The following is a 20,792-nucleotide window of genomic DNA, read 5'->3' as shown; positions in this document are numbered from 1 at the left end:
GCCCAAGGCAGAAGCCTTCCTGGCCCAGCTCCTCCTGTGTGACACCTCCCCACCCCCGCCCAAGTGTGTGTATGTGTGTAGCGGGGAGGGATTAAGCACCGTGAGTCTGTCATATAGGCCACATAAACACTTCAAAAGCATCCTCTCTTCTAGAACCTTGCACTGATGTGGTTGATATAGTACATAAATTTATGACTATATGAGGGTTCTAGCCATTGCCCCTTTGTGCTTGGGCATAAAACAGACAAACTAAACCCCTCTATTTCCATATTTCCATGATCTCACACACACACTTAGAACAAGAACTCTCATTTCCAAATGAGAACAGCTCCTGACAGCCTACAGGAAGTGGACTGTCTGGATTGTGCCTAGAGTGTGGTACCTACTAACAGTGAGGGACAAGATCTGGATGTCCACAGAGCCTAGGCCCAGGAGGAAAGAAGCCTCTGCTGGAGAGACAAACTTTAGACACAGCTCCAGAAGTGAGATGCCCTAAATCTCCCCCATGATGTACTGACACCCATTTCTTACAAGTCATCTGTTAGAGGAAAAGCCAGTCAGTGTCTGGTCATGAACAACAGGTACAGGCAGATGTGTGACATTTCTGAGGGTGGGGGCTGGGTGCAAGGGGGCAGGACAGTGGGAGGCTTCCTGGAGAACATGCTTTTTCAGACCCAGGACTGTGGGTGTATACCACAGCAGGGGGCACTCCATGACTGAGGGAGCTGATAGTTCATTGTGTCCCACCTGGACTGAGACTCGACCTCCCCTAGCACTTCCTGCCAGCCCTCCTACTGCTCAGACAGGCTGCCTGGGAGAGGGGGTATTACTCAGTCTGCAGAAAACATGATAAACACAAATGCAGGCTTGGGAAGGAAAGGAGGAGACAGTGCAGCCTGACTCTGGTCCAGACCCTCATGAAGCCGCAGTGGGAACACGTTGACCTGTGGCTGGAAGAGCCAGGGGTTGGGTTTGTGGCTCCTCAATCAGGCAGGGCACGGGGCACCAGCCTGGGGCAGGGCTGACTTCTACCTGTCCCGGCAGGCGCTGGTAGTCCCAAGTGCTTCCACTGCCTCCCCAAGTCTGTCCCCAGCCACCGAGGGAAGCCCAAAGAACGAGCCTAACCTTAGTTCTGTGATCAGCACTCATGGACCACGGGTGCCACCTGGTGGCCAGATCTGGAATGACAGGTGCCAAGAGGGCGAGCCTGTGCGACACGAATAGAGGTCACCCACCACCCCAGTGACTGTAATTATGGCAGCAACACCATCACCACGCATCTTTCCAGCCATCCTGCATTCTGGGTTTTAGTCAGGCTGGTCCCTCTATCATCACAACCATATTAATTACATTAGTAAGGGTAACACCTACATCAAAAACAATAATCTCTATCATGTATCAGCAAGCACTCACTTTCTGCAATGCACTGTGCTAGGCAGAAAGGATTAAAAATTACCTTCCCTCAAGGGACTCATATGCTCAGATATTTACAATTACAAAACAGGGTGACAAAAGAGTTTCAATAAGCTATGAGGGCACAGATAAGGTGATTTCTTGCTGAATATCAGGAGCTTAAAAACGAAGCCTCACTGAGGCCGTGAAAAATAAAATTCCAGCAACTGACAAAGAAAAGGACATTCCAAGCAGAGGGACTGGCCAGGCAAAGACAGCAAAAATGCACAGTAGGTCCAGGGAAGAGCAAGTGTGGCTGTGGAGTTTTGTGGGAAGGAGAAGGGCAGGAACAGATGCAACTTGGAGGATAACCTGGGTTGGAGGCACAGTTGCCTTGCAAGCTAGGTGCTGGGTTTGAGTTTTTCCCCTGAGAGCTAAGATAGGTCACCGAAAGGTTTGAAACAAGAGAATAACCAGTGTGGGGGTTTTCTTCCTACACCTACAGTACCAGGTCTTTCTAGGTGGTCTCCCATCCAAGTACTAACCAGGCCCAACCCTGCTTAGCTTCCGAGATCCAACTAGGTTGATTTTTAAAAGACCTTTTTAAGAGGCAAGTGTGCAGGGAGACTGTTAGGGAAAATGACTGCAGCACTCTATTGACAAGATAACTCATTCAACATTCAACAGACACTCTCACAGGCCTATGTTGGACCAGGCACTCACTGTTCATACAGAAAGCCTTCCTGCCGGTAGCTTACATTCTGGAGCATAATGAGGGACCAGGTCGGAGGGATGGAGAGCAGACAGATGCAAGATACTGCAGAATTTGAATCTCTAGGACTTCATGGTCAATGGATAAAGAAAAGAAGTAAAAGACTGAGCCTAGGTAATAGGGAAAAGAGTAAGGCCACTCGAGGCTGGAACAGAAGAGAAGGAGCAGATTTGTGGGAAAGGAAATGAGCTGGCTTTTGGATGTGATCAGGAAACTGAACAAGCAGCTATGATGCAAAAATTCCACAAAATCAACGTTAGATTACGACAACTCACCTTCCTCATCCCATAAAAAGTCGGACTAGGTTTCCTGGAAAATTTTCCTGCCATTAAGAGGTTAATATTATATTGAATCAACTGTCAAGTGCAAATCTCTGTCCACAGTCATTAAATGTTTGTGAAACCAGCATATTGGAAATTACTATTGCCAACATTTACAGAGTGCTTAGTGTGAATGAAGCATTGTTCTCAATTGCTTCCTCCAATTACCTCCTTTAAGCGTCACAATTACCTATGGGCTATGCACCAGGCTCAGGTCACAATTAGCAAGGGGCAGGGCCAGCCAGTATCTGCCTGAAGGTCACGGAGACTTATGAGAAATAAAGAGACTACAGTATAGTAGCATAACAGGGGGAAAAGGGGTACAACGGCTCTTCCTCTTTGGGGAAGATGAAAAAGAAATGTGGGCTTCAGTGGTAGTGTGAAGGCATGAGGCTGGGCAGCAGCAACTATTTCTGGCTTCTAAGTCAGACTCTCACATGTGCCTGTGGGTGGCACTGGCACCACTAGGCCCATGAGGAAAGCACTAGCACGGCTTCGACTAGAAGGCAGTCAACTGAGTAAAGAAACCCACCCATTCAAGGTTCTGGGCCCTCCTGGGCCTACGACTACATGATAAATGACTCTTTAGTCTTATCTTAGACATAGGGAAATTTCTTATCTTTGGCAGTTTTAACTTTCCACTATTCTTACTGTCATATCAAAGACTGTTTAACCACTATAAAAGCATTAAAATACCAAAAAATATCTAATTGAGTGAAACCCTTATAATAATAGTAATAATAATGTCTAAAATAGCCCCCAGAAAATTTTAAACTGTCTGCAATTGATATGGGTTACTTCACCCATATGAAGAATAAATATGGTAGTATTGCTTACATTTTTTCAATTGACTACTCTTGTAATCAGGAAGTCCAGTAACCATTTACCAAATGCATGCTTTGCTCCAGAAAGTCTTAGGCACTGGGGATACATCGGCAAATGAAACAGATGCCTATCCCTGTGGAGCTCACTCTCTAGTGAGACAATAGACTTGATAAATAAATAAATAACTTAGCATGTTAAAGGGTGTTAGTGTTAAGGTGGGGGGGGGAGTGGTTACATCGGTCTGAGATGCTAAGATGGGGTAAACCTCATTGAGAATATGATATTTAAGCAAAGCCTTGAAGATGACCTGGGCCTTCACAAAGCCACAGAAGTCCGAGTTATACCCATACTCCAGGACAAGTGCCCAATGCCTTACCTCTACGCCAAGAAGATGGACCTCTCAAGGGGTGCTTTTTGGAACAAAGTTGCACTCCAAATGAACTGTCAGATATAGTGAGACTAAAAGGTAGCAGCAGTTTCTCTCACTATTAATGTCAAGTTCTGGTCCCAGAATTTACAGGATTATAATCCAAATAACAGCTTTATATAATAGCAAAGGTAGCGGTATATCTGTGAGTCTCAGATCACATGGAGGTATAACCTTGGTGTTTATTAGAAATCTATCTATGTGAACTTTCCGGGAGGCCATGTGGCACCTAGAGAAGGCTTAGCAAATTTTAATGAATGTCCCCTCAATTTTTCTATATCTTACACAACCACTCCCCTGGGTTCAGACACATGTGGTCCCAATGAAAAGCCATTCAGGATCACTGAGACTCCCTTGGGCTTATAGTCCCCAGTAGCCATAAGACTTACTCTTTAAAGATTGAAACAGATCCCTTAGTAACTAGTATTGTCTGTAGGCAGTAGGCACACAATAAATGTTTCCATAAACAGATATTCTGTTTCTAATAATGGTGGAATAGATCATGCAGAACCACCCTCCAAATGGGCAAATATGAAAGAAACAACTTCTTGAAGCCATGAGGGAGCTAACAAGAAAATGAATGAATGAGCCAGATTCCTTTAGGAAGACAAGGCCAGTGAGGTGGGCTGAGCATTTGGGGTTGCTTTAGCAGAGACTATGAGGCTAGACAAACCTTCGAGAGACACAGAGCTCTCTGGTTGTATAAACTGGAACCACCACTTTGGAAAAGTTTGATTTAATAAACTTGAAGATATCACACACCCAATGCCCCAGTGACTCCACTTCCAGGTACATGACTCATAGAAAAGTGTGTGCAAGGCAACAAGAGACATATATGAGAATGTTAACAGTAGTGTTTTTGTAACAGCTCACGTCCATGGTATATTCAGAATACTGTACAAAACGAAAATAAACAAATTACAGTCCTTCAATGGATGATGTGGTAAAGAAGATGTGGTACATATATACAATGGAATATTCCTTAGCCATAAGATGAAATACTGCCATTTGTGACAACATGGATGGATCATGAGATAACCATGCTAAGTGAAATACATCAGAAAAAGTTGAGAACCATATGATTTCATTCATATGTGGAATACAGAACAGAAAGCAACAAATGAACTAGACAAAAACTCATAGACACAGACTACAGTGTAGTGGTTACTAGAGGTAAAGGGGAGCTAGATAAGGGTAAAGGGGGTCAAATATATAGTGACGGAAACAGTCATAACTTTGGGTGGTAAACACACAATGAAATACACAGATGATGTATTATTGAATTGTACACTTGAAACCGATATAATTTTAGTAACCAATGTTGCCCCAATAAATAAAAAAAAAAGGAACTGCATCAGAAAAAAAATTACAGCAATACACAATAAATCTAATGCCAAGTGAAAGAAGCCAGATATGAAAAAGAAAAACAAAAACATAGTGCATAAGAACACGTGTTAAGGTAGAAATGATTATTATAAAAATGACACTGGTTACCGTTGGGGAAGGGAAGCTTTGTGATTGCAAGAGGGTACAAATAGGCTTTATGGGTACTAGAAACATTCTATTTCTTGATTTGGTGGTAATTATGTAATTTTTTGATAGCTCACCAAAGTTTTTGTGGGGAGAGAGTACAGTTTTGTATATGTACATTTCACAATAAAAAGGTTAAAGAAAACCTGTTACCACGTTGTTGCATATATCATTGGTTCATCCTTTTTATTGTTGCATAGTATTTTATTGAATGTATATACCAAAACTTGTCTATTCATTCACCTATTAAAAGACATTTAGTTCATATCTACTTTTTGGCTATTACAAATAATGCTGCTATAAAGTCATATACAAATCTACCATATGGATATATAATTTCATTTCTCTTTGGTAAGTATTTATGATTGGAATGCTTGAGACAAATGCCAGTGTGTTTAACTTTTTCAGAAACTACACAATTCCTTTCCAAATAAGTTGCTCCATTTTACATTCCTACTAGCTATAGACGAGCAGTCCACATGGTTCAAAACCTTGTTCAAGGGTCAACTGTAGTTTTGCTCTGTAGCTGGAAATCTGCCTATATGGAGGGCCGGCTTAAGTTATACAAGAATTTTTGACTGCGTGGTCGGCTGACCCCCCCACAATAAGGGTCAAATGCATAGTCATTTTAGCAAATGTGTAGTGGTATCTCATTCTGGTTTTAATTTGTGAGGATTTCGAGTATCTTTTCACATGCTTGTCATTCATGTATCCAAATTTTTTTTTTTGCCCACTTAAAAGTCAGATTGTTTACTTATATTGAGTTTTGAGTTATTCCACTGCCTTCTAGCTTCTACTTTTTCTGCTGAGAAATAATTTGTTAATCTTATCAGGGTTCCTTATTTTTCTCTTGCGGTTTTTAAGGTTTTTTCTTTGTCTTTGGTTTTTATCATTTTTACTATGATGTGTCTATAATCACTTTGAATATATCCAATTTGGGGTTCATTGAGCTTCCTAGATGTGTAGGTTATAGTTTTCTAATAAATCTGGGGAGTTTTCAGCCATTATTTTTAAAAATATTTTTCACCTCTCTTCTCCTAGTACACCCATTATGCATATATCAATGCACTGAGAGGTTCCCCATCTTCCTCTGAGGCTCTGCTCATTTTTCATTCTTTTTTTCTTGGTTTGCATACAATAAAAAAAAAAGGAACTGCATCAGAAAAAAAATTACAGCAATACACAATAAATCTAATGCCAAGTGAAAGAAGCCAGATATGAAAAAGAAAAACAAAAACATAGTGCATAAGAACACGTGTTAAGGTAGAAATGATTATTATAAAAATGACACTGGTTACCGTTGGGGAAGGGAAGCTTTGTGATTGCAAGAGGGTACAAATAGGCTTTATGGGTACTAGAAACATTCTATTTCTTGATTTGGTGGTAATTATGTAATTTTTTGATAGCTCACCAAAGTTTTTGTGGGGAGAGAGTACAGTTTTGTATATGTACATTTCACAATAAAAAGGTTAAAGAAAACCTGTTACCACGTTGTTGCATATATCATTGGTTCATCCTTTTTATTGTTGCATAGTATTTTATTGAATGTATATACCAAAACTTGTCTATTCATTCACCTATTAAAAGACATTTAGTTCATATCTACTTTTTGGCTATTACAAATAATGCTGCTATAAAGTCATATACAAATCTACCATATGGATATATAATTTCATTTCTCTTTGGTAAGTATTTATGATTGGAATGCTTGAGACAAATGCCAGTGTGTTTAACTTTTTCAGAAACTACACAATTCCTTTCCAAATAAGTTGCTCCATTTTACATTCCTACTAGCTATAGACGAGCAGTCCACATGGTTCAAAACCTTGTTCAAGGGTCAACTGTAGTTTTGCTCTGTAGCTGGAAATCTGCCTATATGGAGGGCCGGCTTAAGTTATACAAGAATTTTTGACTGCGTGGTCGGCTGACCCCCCCACAATAAGGGTCAAATGCATAGTCATTTTAGCAAATGTGTAGTGGTATCTCATTCTGGTTTTAATTTGTGAGGATTTCGAGTATCTTTTCACATGCTTGTCATTCATGTATCCAAATTTTTTTTTTTGCCCACTTAAAAGTCAGATTGTTTACTTATATTGAGTTTTGAGTTATTCCACTGCCTTCTAGCTTCTACTTTTTCTGCTGAGAAATAATTTGTTAATCTTATCAGGGTTCCTTATTTTTCTCTTGCGGTTTTTAAGGTTTTTTCTTTGTCTTTGGTTTTTATCATTTTTACTATGATGTGTCTATAATCACTTTGAATATATCCAATTTGGGGTTCATTGAGCTTCCTAGATGTGTAGGTTATAGTTTTCTAATAAATCTGGGGAGTTTTCAGCCATTATTTTTAAAAATATTTTTCACCTCTCTTCTCCTAGTACACCCATTATGCATATATCAATGCACTGAGAGGTTCCCCATCTTCCTCTGAGGCTCTGCTCATTTTTCATTCTTTTTTTCTTGGTTTGCATAACCTCAATTGACCTTTGAGTTCAGTAATTCTTTCTTCTGCCAGTTCAAAAACAGTCAGCTCTTGAACTGCATGGGTTTAAACTGCATGGCTCCACTTATATGCAGATTTTTTTTCAACTGACCACAGTTTGACTGACTCACATAGTTCCAACTAGTGTTGTTCAAGGCTCAATTCCTTGGTTGAAAACCCACATATGCAGATGGCTGAGTGTGTAGGTCAGTATCCCTTTATTCTGCAATGTTGAAGTATCAACTGTATATTGAGTTTCTCTAATGAAACTTTAATTTCAATTATTGTATTTTTCAACTCCATTATTTCCATTTGTTCTTTTTTAAAAACTCTCTTTGGTAGTCTCATACCTTCTTTAACTCCTTTTAATCAAATTTTCCTTTACTGTGAACATATTTATAATGGCTACTTTGAAATATTTTCCTATCAAGTCTGATATCTGGTCACTCAGTTTTTTCCAATGCATGGGTCATACTTTCCTATTTCTTTGCATGTCTAAAATTTTTATTAGAAACTGGACATTTTAGATATTTTGTAGCAACTCTAGGGAATGGACCCCTCCCCTTCTCCAGGGCCTGTTCTTGTCGTTTAGTAACTGGCTGAATTATTTTAGTCAAGTGCTCCCCACCCCTGCCACCGCCAAGTGTTTAGCCTCTAATGATGCTCCTCAGGAGGTGCAGCTTTGGGTATATCCAGTGATGCTGGGATGACAGTAGTACTTATAAGGCTCCCTTCCACCTTTCCCTCTGAATGGCAGCTTCTCTTTGAATAACAGTTCCACTCTAGAAGCTGAGCGCTCAGTGAGGGTGACGAGGGGCAGTAACCTGAGGTCCTGGCTTGCCTTTCATAGCATGGAAACACCACCTCACAAGATGGGAAAAAAGCTATCAGGGCCTCGGTAGTTGGCACACTTCACCCAAGGTAGAACCCTCATTCCATGATGGAGGTTGGGTAGGAAGGACCCCCAACATCTCAACTATTATTGTCTAGGACTGAGCTTCAGCGACAGGCATCTAGGGGCAGGATGAGAACTGCTAAATTCCTGCTACTCCTGGAAGAAAGTCTTCAGGCTGAGAGTTTGGGAAAGAAGGTGCCCTGTGTTCTTGGCTACAGCTGTCTGGAGAGGAGTCTCCACTTTGCTGAGCTAGGAGGGGAGAGGGGGAGAGTAGTCTTGGTTCAAGTCCTACGGACTTTTTTTTACTGAATGACTCGCTTTTCTTACTCTAAGTAAAGTTCACCTTTCTTGTAGAATTTTCATAGATTTTCTTAATGTTTCTTCACTTACTATTTGTCCTTAAGACCATTTCCAGAGGTTTTAAATGGTTGAACTTTTAAAAATAATTTTCACCAGTTTCACTGGAGAGCAAGTCAGCAGAGCTCTTTATGCTGTCATACCAAAAGTAGATCTCCCTGAGTTTCAAGAGTTCCTTATATATCGTGGATAAATTCTCTGATTGGATATGTGATTTGCAAATATTCTTTTTTCCCAGCATATGGGTTGTCTGCATTCTCTTAAAAGTATCTTTTGATAAGCTAAAGTTTTATATTTTGATAAACTCCAAATTATGAAATTTTTCTTTTATAGACTCTACCTTTGATGTTTTATCTAAGAAATCTTTGCCTAACCCAAAGTCACAAAGACTTTTAGAGTTTCAGGTTTCATATTTGGGTCTATGATACATTGAGTTAAAATGTTATATATGGTATGGGTTAATTTTTTGAACAAGGGTCAAAGGATTGTGGGGTTTTTTTTAGTGGATTTTTCTGTTTTTGTTGTTCCAGCACATTTGTTGAAAAGATTATCCTTTCCCCATTGAATTACCATAGCATCTTTGCCAAAATTCAGTTAACCGAATATGTCTAGGTTGATCTCTGGACTCTGTATTATGTTTGATTGACTTGTCTATCTTTATACCATTAGCAGAATATCTTGTTTTATATTAAGTTTTGAAATCAAGTAGTATGTCTTCTTTGTTCTTTTATTTAAAAGTAGTTCTGGCCTTTTTACATCTTTTGTATCTCTATATATATTTTAGAATTGGCTTGCAAAACTCATTTATCAATTCTAATAGCTTTTTTTTTTTTTTTGGTAGATTTCACAGGATCTTCTACATAGACAAGCATGTTGTCTGCCATTAAATACAGAATTACTTTTTTTCCAATTTGAATAATTTTTTTTCTTTTTTATGTTTTATTGCAATGGCTAGAACCTTTAGTACGATGTTGAATAGAAGTGGGCAGTAAGAGCAGACATTCTTGCCTTGCTGCTTTTAGAGAGAAACATTAAGTCATTCACAATAAAGTATTATAACAGTAGGAATTTTGTAGATACCCCTTATTAGAAAATTCCTTTCTATTCCTAGTTTGAGAAAAGTCCTTCCTATTCCTAGTTTGCTGAGAGTTATGAGACTGGATGGTTAGATTTTGTCAAATTCGTTTCCTATTTCTAATGAAATGATCATATGATTTTTCTTTTTTAGTGGGATAATATGATGAATTATATTGATTTTCCATTACAAAACCAATGTTGCACTCCTAGTATAAACTACACTAGGTCATGTGTGTTATCTTTATATATTACTTTCACTTTGCTAAAATTTTGTTTAAAATTTTTGTCTCTATGTTCAGGAGAGATTTTGGGTTTTAGTTTTATTTTCTTATAATTTCCTTGCTTGGCTTGGAATCAAGAAAATGCTGGCCTCATAGAATGAGATGGGAAGTTTTCTCTGTTTAACTTTCTGAAGTGTACAAAACCAGTGTTATTTTTTCCTTAGATGTTTGGTGAACCTCACCAGTCAACATAGCTGCTACTAGCATTTTGTTTCTGGGAAGGCTTTTAACTAAAATTCTATTTCTTTAACAGATACAGCACTATTTAGATTATATAGTTCTTCTTGCATGAGTTCATTTGTATTTCAAAAAGTTTGTCCATTTCATCTAAATTGTCAAATTTCTTGGCACAAAGTTATTTATAAGTGATTATACTTTTAATTTCTGAAGAATGTATAGTGGTGTCACCTCTCTTATTCCTGATAGTCCTGTATTCTTTTTATTTCATCCAATTTGTCTGACTATATGTTTAGCAATTTTATTGATTTTTCTCAAAGAAACAACTTTTGGTTTTTCTCATTTTTCCATTTTGTTTCATTGATATCTAATCTTATCATTACTACTTTCTTGTTCTGTTTACTTTGGGCTTATTTTCTTATCTTGATTTTTTAAAATTAAATTTATTGGGGTGACATTGGTTAATAAAGTTATATAGGTTTCAAGTGTACGATTCTATAACACATCATCTGTATATTGCATTGTGCGTTCACCACCTGTGGAGAGCGGATTGAAAGCTGGCAAGGTCCTTGCACTCCGCGAGGGCAACCAAGGGTTACCTCAACTCCGCAAACCTCTTCTGAGAACGAGAGTATAAATGTAGCTGTGGGCAGGCAAACAAGTTGAAGGTCATGCGAAGATATGGCTTGGGAAAAGTAGAAGAAACAGTGTTGTTATGCCTAGGGGAAACTGCTTATGCCAACTAGTATGTTCTTGTATAAAAGCAGCTTGCAAAAATAAAACTGCGCCATTGCTCCACCATCAGTGGATAGTGGACCTCCTGATCTCAGCTTTCTGTCTTCTTCCTTTTCTTCATCTCCCACGTTCCCACTCAGGTATATTTTCTAGAGCCGTGCTGGACATGGCAGGATTCACCACTTGTTGGACATGGCACCACCAAAGTCAAATCTCCTTCTATCACTGTATATTTGTTGACTGCCTTTATCTTTATCTACTTCCCTCCTCCTCACTTTCCCTCTGGTAACCACTACATTGTTGTCTGTGTCTATGAGTTTGTGTTTGTTCGTCTTGTTCATTCGTTGCTTTCAGTTTTATATCCTACATATGAATGAAATCATACGGTTCTCAACTTTTTCTAATTTCGCTTAGCATAATTATCTCAAGATCCACATATGTTGTTGCAAATGGCAGTATTTCATCTTTTCTTGTGGCTAAGGAATATTCCATTGTATATATGTACCATGTCTCCTTTATCCAGTTATCAAAGGGCACTTCAGTTGTTTCCATGTCTTGACCGCTGTGAATAATGCTGCAATGAAAACCAGAGTGCACATTTCTTTACAGATAAATGCTTTCAAATTTGAGGGGTAGATACCCAGAAGAGAGACTGTTGTGTCATATGGTAATTCTATTCTTAAGTTTTTGAGGAATCTCATTACCGTTTTCCACAGTGGCTGTACCAATTTACATTCCCACTAGCAGTGCATGAGGGTTCCTTTTTCCCCACAACCTCTCCAACATTTGTTATTACTTGTCCTGTCGATGACAGCCATTCTAACAGGTGTGAGGTGGTATCTCATTGTGGTTTTGATTTGCATTTCCCTAATAGCTAGTGAAGTTGAGTATTTTTTCATATGTCTGTTCGCCATTTTTATGTCTTCTTGGGAGAAGCATCTGTTCAGATCCTCTGCCCATTTTTCAATTGAATGTTTTGTTGTTGAGTTATATGAGTTCTTTGTATATTTTGGATATTAGCCTCTTATTAGAGGCGTTGTTTGCAAATATATTCTCCCATTCAGTTGGTTGCCTCTTTGCCTCATTGACGGTTTCTTTTGCTGTGCAAAAGCTTTTTAGTTTGATACAGTCCCATTTATTTATTTTTGCTTTTACTTCCCCTGCATTTGAGGTCAGAATCATAAAGTCCTCTCTAAATCTAAGGCCCATGAGTTTAATATCTATGTTTTCTTCTATGCAATTTACTGTTTCAGGTCTTATACTAAGGTTTTTGATACATTTTGAAATAATTTTGGTGTATGGTGATAGACAGCAGTCCAGTTTCGTTTGGCATGTGACTTCCTAATTTTCCCAGCACCGTATACTGAAGAGGCTTTCTTTTCCTCACTGTATGTTTTCGACTCCTTTGTTGAAAATTATTTGCCCATGTATACGTGGGTTTACTCATGGACTCTCAATTCTGTTCCACTGGTCTGTGTGTGTGTTTTCCTGCCAGTACCATGCTCTTTTGATTATTGTTGCTTTCTAGTATAATTTGCAGGATACAAAATCAAACTACAAAAATCCATTGCATTCTTTTATACTAACTATGAAATTTCAAAAAAAACAAAAAAAAAAGCAATTCCTTTTGTAATCATAACAAAAAGAATCAAATACCTAGGAATAGATGTAACAAAGGATGCGAAGGACCTATACACTGAAAAATACAAGACATTATTAGAAGAAATTGAAGACACAAAGAAATGGAAAGATATTCCTTGTTCATGGATTGGAAGAATCAACATAGTTAAAATAGCCACATTACCCAAAGCAATATATAGATTTAATGCAATCCCCATCAAAATACCAATGGCATTTTTTAAAGAAATAGAAGAAAAAATCATCAGGTTTGCATAGGATCAACTATGAAGATTCCAAATAGCCAAAGCAATCCTGAGGGAAAAAAAGAACTAGGCCAGAGGTATCACATTCCCTGACCTCAAATACCACTACTTTGTGTTTAAATTGCTTTTATTTTCCTGGTTATTTAAAAGTTGAAATCATTGATTTGAGAACTTTTTTCTATTTTAATATAGGCAACTAGTGTTATAAATTTTTTTCTAAGTATTGCCTTATCTGTATCTAATAAATTTCAATATATTGTTTTCACTTTCATTCTAATCAAAATATTTCTAATTTATTTTTATTTCTTCATTAGAAGCACGTTGTTTAGTTTCCAAATATTTGGGGATTTTCTAGATCTGTTATTGATTTCTAATTTTTTTTCTTTTGCCAGAGAATATACTTTGTATGATCCGGACCTTTCACTGTGACTTTCTTTGTAGCCCAGAATATGGTCTCTGTTGGAAATTTCCTGAATGCTAATGAAAAGTCATGTATTGTGCTATTGTTGAGGAGTGCTCTATAAAGGTCAGTTAAGACTGCAGATAATGGTTTTTAAGTCTTCTAAATACTTACTGATTTGCTGTTTACATGTTTTATCGGTTATCGAAGGTGCTGGAATGCCAACGCCATTTGTGGGTTATTTCTCCCTATGTGGTTCTATCAGTCTTTTCCTCACATATTTAGAAGTTAGTATGCACATAAACACTCAGGACAGTAATTTCCTCTTGTTAAACTGACCCTTTTATCGTTATAAACAAAAATCTTAATCCTTAATCTTGATAATATTCTCAAGTTCTGAAATCCACTTTATTTACTATTATGATAGTTCATCTGCTTTTATTGTTACTATATCTTTCTCTATACTTTTACTTTAAACCTAGTGTCTTATACTTAAGGTGGACTTTGAGCAGCATGTAGCTAGCTTAATCTCACCTTCTTTTATTTAATGTGACAATCTGCCTTTTTACTGGGTGCTTAGGCCTTTTACAATCAATGTGATTATTGATATGGTTAGGCTTAAATCTATTATCTTGCTATTTGTTCTCTTTATGTCTTCTTTGTTCCTTCCCCCGTCCTTTTTCTTCCTTATTTTGGATTAACTGAATACTTACTGATTCCACTGTATTTTTTTTTGTTGGCTTATTAGCTATAACACTTTTTGTGGGGGTGAGGAATTACTTTATAGTTTATATTATACATCTTTATCACAATTTTCCTTCAAGTAATATTATACCACTTCATGTACAGTATAAGAATGCTACCATATTACATTTCCATTTTCCCCTTCCTGTATAATTATATTTTACTTTGACATGTATCATAAACTCCACAATAAATTGTTACTTTTGCTTTCAGCAATTATCTTTTAAAGGGATTTAAAAATAACAAAAAGAGGTCTTCATATTTATCTACATATTTACCATATTTCCACATGGCATTATTTGATATCTGACTTTTAAAAACATTTCTTATAGTGCAGATCTGCTAGTGATATATTCGTTTAGCTTTTGGATATTTGAAAAAGTCTTTATTTTGCCTTTTGTTTGAAAGAGGTCTTCACTGAATATAGAATTTGACATTGACAGGTTTTGTTTTATCCTTTTACCATATTAAAGATGTTGCTCCACTGTCTTCTGGTTTCCAATGTTTTCAATGAGAAGTTTCCTGCCACTTTTACATGAGCTCCTCTTCTGTATGTAACATGCCCACACCCCCGACCTATGCTATTTTATCACTGGTTTAAAGCAATTTGATTAAGATGTGCCTTAGTGTGATTTTCTTCATGTTTCTTGTCCTTGGAAATTATTGAGCTTCTTGGGTCTGTGGGTTTATAATTTTCACCCAATTTGAAAAAATGTTGGCCATTATGTCTTCAATCTGAATGATGATGAAGACATAAACGTATTTTTTAGCACCCTTTCCCCCCTCACATCTTATTATCTCCTTTGAAGACACCAATTGTTTGTATATCAGGTTGTCTGAAGTGACCCACAGTTTACAGACGCTCTGCCCACTTTTTTTCCAGTCATGTTTCATTCCAGTTTGAGATAGTTTCTAAGTTTTCAAGTGCTATAACCTTTTCTTTTGCTGTTTAATCCTCTTAATCCCAATATTTTTTAAATCTCAGATGTAATTTTAATTTCAAGTTATTTTCTCATCTTTTTTATCTTTATTCCTCTACTTAACATAGATGCTCAATTTCCTATTTTTTTTCTCTACTTCTTGACCATTACCTTCTTGATTATATGGCATATGATTACAATGCCCTTGTGTACAAATAATTGGATTATTTGTATCATTTCTGGGTCTTTTTTTCTTTTGAGTTGTATTTTCTGGCTTTTTGCATGCCTGGCAATTTTTTATTGGATGCCAAACATTCTGGATGTCACTCTGTTGCATATTCAATATAGGTGTACCCTTATATTCTTGTACTTTGTTCTAGGAGACAGTTACTTTGAAACTTTTTAATACTTTTGAGCCTTTAGTCCATGGTTAATTTTGCTCTCCTACTAAAGCAATACATTTCAGACTCTCTTATCCAGTGCCCTTTGATTTAAAAAGTTTTCTATTCTGGCTAGCAGGAACACAAACTATTCATTACCTTGTGTGAACTTCGATGATTGCTCCCTCTGCTCCTTTCAGTTCTTTCTCCAACCTCAATAGTTTCCTCCATACACAGAGAAGTATTCAGCTTCAATCTCAAGGGGATCCTCTTAAGCTCTCTATTCTTTCTTTCTGCTCATCTTGCTCCTTTCTTGTATCCTGCCCCATGAGCTTCAACCACTTTTGTCTCTCTGGACTCGCAGGTCTGTTTCCTGAACTCAAGGATATCTCTGGGCTCTGCTGTAGTGCTCCCTTCCTGAGATGTAATCTGGAATCTCTCTCCAGGCACCAGCTGGGGCAATCACAAGCCTCAACTCATTTGTTTTCCTACCCTCAGGGGTCACTGCCCTGCACTGTTTGATGTCCAGTGTCTGGAAACTGTTGATATATCTCAAATATATATGTAAAATACACACACACATATACACACACATATTCAGATCTTTTTAACTTTTTTCAAGTGAGAAGGTAATTCCAGTTCTTGTTCTTCTATCTGAGCTGAAAGTAAATGTTAAAACCCTTTTTGGAGGCAAGATTTTTATTATAATGTTGTATGATTACTTTTAACAAATGGGGAGTGAAGATACCACTTCTTAGGAAGTACTGGTATATTCTGAGGGGAGAAAAAAAAATCCAAACTTTCAACTCTTGGAGATCTGAGCTTAAATTCCGCATTACCACCTTGGGCAAATTACCAGTCTATTTGATTCCCAGTTCTCTCACTTGTTTAACAGAACTAATAATATCTACCTCATAGGCTGTGAGGTTTAAATGTAATATAAGTAATTTACTATTTATCAAAGGCACCCCAAACATTGTAGTTTCCTTTCTCCCACTCCCAACCCCTGCCGCCACATACACACAAAATAAGTATCAGAGAAAGCTGTTTGTTAGGGCCCTGCCTGGATTGATGAGAATGATCCCAAGTCTTTCCCTCTCAAATATTTAAGATCCTTTCTGTTATGGGGGGGGGGGGGGGGGGGGGGTAACACGCTATCGAAAAACTAGACACAAAGTGAAATTTTAAGAAAACTGCCTGTGAATTTTTACCCTGTGAAAATGTGTGGGAAGGAAGAGCCTTGTGTCCTGCCCTGTCTAGTTCTGGTTGGGATTTGGCAGTTTTTTAAGTGGGGAACAATCCAGAATTCCAGCTCTGTCAGGAAAAAAGCAAAAGCAAACAAATGAAACAGATGACAAATCATTTTTCTAAGACCTGAAGCCAAACTGGCTCCAATAGCTACTGGAAATTTCTTGGAATAGTTACAAAATCATTTGTAAGGATAATATTTTCCAGACTTTTATAGCTAGAGCTAAGAGTAGACTTTTAAGATTGCAGACACCACAAAGTTAGCATGTATTCAAAAGGCAGTTACTGAGACCACCACCTTCCACCCTAACTCTACTCCCTGGCCCCATAAAAAGGCCTGATTTATGTACTGAAATGGGGGATAAGCTGTGGTCCTTGCCCTTCAAATATATACCACAATCTAACAAAGCCAACAGGTGAATATAGATAATCAGAACCTAATGAAATGTGCTCTGTGGGCAGTATTAGCAAACCACTTCATGAAGACAGAGATAAAAGATTAGCAAAACCTTCAAAGAGGAGATAACAATATTTCAGGATACATGCAGAAATAGAGGATGGGAGGAAAAGAGATTATTCAAATCAAGGGTTTTTGCATACTATGAGAAATGAATCTGAGGCCTGATCTATATAGGCTTGGAATGTGTCAATTAGAAATGTTTTCAGCTGAAAGTAACTGAATCCTTGACTAATAGAGGCTTAAACTATGGAGGTTTGTTTTCTCAAAATGCTGCGGTATGTGGTTACTGGCATTGATTCAGTGGCTCAAGATGTCATCTGGGAGGCAGGTTCTTTCCATTTTTCTGATCTGACATCTTTAACATGGTGGTTTTTCATCTTTGTACTTTTTACCTCATATTTGCAAGACTGTTGCCACAGATCCAGATTCCATTAACTATTGTTCTGAACAAGGGGAAAAAAAGAAGAAAGAGCTGAAAGGAGCTTTCCTTTAATCAGGGAAGAAAGTTTCCCAAGAGTTTTCCAGATTTTCCATTACATCTTATTGACCCAAATTGGGTCATGTGACCATCGTTAGAGGAAATGTTGGCAAAATATCTGGACAAAAAGAAAAGAGTGAAATGAAAGGCCCAGAAAAATTATAAACCATCCCCTGGGGCTGAGCATCTTGTGCTTTAAACAAAATCAGTGTTCTATCAGCCAGGAAGAAGAATTTAACAGCCATTAGTTGAGCAATTAACAATGACTGCAATCCTATTTTTGAACTTTAATCCAAGTTATAAGAAGAATTCTAGTGGGGGAAAAAAAGATGCCCAGATGATTCAATTCTACCTCTAGTTTTGTAGATTTATCCTGCCCTCTTAGGTTTTAAGAGAACTGTACAGCTAGCTATTCCTGAGAATGACAGGCTTTCAAAAACTGAAAACAGATTTAGATGGAACTGAATTTCTATAGTTTTGCAGATTTCAAAAGTTAAAAATTTTATTCATATAAAACCTCTCAACACATTTAACACATTTCCAACTTAATGGGGAAAACAACTGTCATCTCTTCTTAAGCCTTACAAAGCCATTCAATCATTCATGCCATGAACACTGAATATTTTAACAAAATAGAGAGTGCCTTGTTAGTCAACGCCTAGTTTGACCACTGGCCTCAGGTTGTGTTTCTAGTTAACAGGCTTGCAGACATGGCCCCTGCTTTAATGATGCTGAGAAAAAGCCCCTCTCCTCCCCTTTTACAGACTGTGTCTCTTCATTATGCCAGGTCTGGTAGTGTACACCTGTCATATAAGTCACTGGGACATGACTTTAATATTCCCACTTTGAATGAATCCCTCTTGCTCACTTCTGAGGTGGGAAGAGAAAAAGAGAAGGTACCTCTTTTTCTTACAGATTCAATAACATTCTTTCAGACTCTTATCTGACCAAGAGTCAGACTGATGCTATGTCTCACCTTCAATTTTCCCTGAAACAAATGAGAAAACAAGTACTTTTTTCCCTCCCCCTGAAGGACTCAAACTAAAGAAGAAATAAATAGCAAAGATGTAGAAGGAAAGCACAGGCTTGGGAAGGTAAAGAAAGAACTAGCAGGGAAGAGGTAACACTTGAAATGTGTGTTTATAGTTTCTTCTCACCCATCCCTTTTGGCACTCCATCCCATAATGACCAACAATAGGATTACTTCATGCTTTAAACCTTTTTGCTAATCTTTAGACCTTTGACACCAATCCCTCTCTATAGCCAGGGTCCTCCTCCTGTGTGATCAAAATAATCCGAAAAGAAAATTCATTTAAGGAGTTGATTGATGACTGAGAAAAAGTTTACTAGACATCAAGGAAACAAGCCTCAGAAGTTGCCTGGTCCAAATTAAGTGACAGAGAAAAGTAATACTGCTGGGTAACTTCAGCCAGTACAGGTACGCAGGTCCACCTGTGGAAGCCTGGATCTCCCTGGCCATGGGGAGGCTGGCATGTTATGTGACAAGAGCAGGAAACATCCTGTTGCCCACAGCCTGGGGTTTTCTGACAAGACTAGAATGTTATGTTTTGGATGCTTTGGGGGGTGAGGAGCAACAAACAACAAAAACAACAAAAATGAACAGGCGAGCTGTAGTAGCTTGTGTACTAGATAAAAAGTAAAAATTCATTGGGCGTGATGCCCCTGGCTGCGGACCAGACCTGTGTGTGTGTGTGTGTGTGTGTGTGTGTGTGTGTGTGTGTGTGTGTGTGTGTGTGTGTGTGTGTGTGCCGCGCGCGGGGCTCGACCTGTGTGTGTGTGTGTGTGTGTGTGTGTGTGTGTGTGTGTGTGTGTGTGTGTGTCTGTGTGTGCGTGTGCGCGCATGCATGTGATTACTGGGACTATCAGGTCTACAAGGGCAAAGGATAAAACTCAATATATTATTTCACTTAGGGCACATTTAAAGGAGGGAGAGGTGGGAAGAAAATGGAGGAGGCAATAGGAAATAGAAAATGAGTTCTGTCTCTTCCCTGTAGCCATAAGAGTCAAGTGATTTTACTCAGTTGTTAAGAAAAGATCAACTGTCCTGGATGTAAAGGCCCCATGTACAGAGGAACACCTCTTCCCACATCCATACAATTATCCTCCATACTTTCCTGCCTAAGAAATTCAGAGTTATATCAAAGTCACTGAACCTGGAGATGCTTCCTTCACAGCCCCCCATCTGACCAGCAGTCACCAATATGATGGAGTGTTCACAATCAAGGAGCATAGTTAGCAGAATGTGAGACCAGGCAGCAGAAGAAAGGCAAGAGGAACAGTGATGAAGAGTGGGGAGGGGCAGTCAGACATAAAGATTCCAAGGCTGAGAAGGAGGAGAACAGAGAGAGCTGAGACACGGAGGTGAAGGAGAGTGAGAGGTCACCAAAGAGCAAGAAAATGGTTACCAAATATTCTTTCCTCCAATTAAAGTCACTTGTTTTTCTTTCAATGTAAATAATACACATTCTTATTCACCATAGCTGTAAGTTTAAGGCCAGGCACTTCCCTTGCTACAGTCCTAGGATACATGCTATATCATGGCCAAGTTCCAGCATCTGCTTCCAGAAGTCACACACCATTCACTGTCATTCTCGTTTCTTTGTAGTTACCCTTTTCATACTGCACAACTATTACAAAGTGAACTGAGGATACAGCTTAAAACAGAAACACAGCCTCAACCCTGAAGTCTCCATATCTTAGCTTGAGGGAAATACCACATAGCCCCAGGATCCAAGTCCACCGTTCTGATCTCAGGGTCACCTCAGTCCCTGACACTTCTTTCCTTGCTAATTCCACAATAAAGATTTGCAGAGCTAACTAAAGCACTAACAGGAAAAGGCTATAAAAAGGAAGGCACAGGGTCAAGGCGATTAAGAGCAGTCTCCTGAGCTGACCTTTTTACTCATCACAACTTCTGTCCAGCCCTACAAAAAATATTCATTTCTTATTCATTTAAAAAAATTTTTTTCTTGGTCACTCATTTTTAGTTAT

Source organism: Pteropus alecto, unplaced genomic scaffold, assembly GCF_000325575.1.
Source record: "Pteropus alecto unplaced genomic scaffold, ASM32557v1 scaffold7, whole genome shotgun sequence".
NCBI classification, from domain to species: domain Eukaryota; kingdom Metazoa; phylum Chordata; class Mammalia; order Chiroptera; family Pteropodidae; genus Pteropus; species Pteropus alecto.
The sequence above is the reverse complement of the archived record's forward strand: the minus strand, read 5'-3'. Positions refer to the sequence as shown.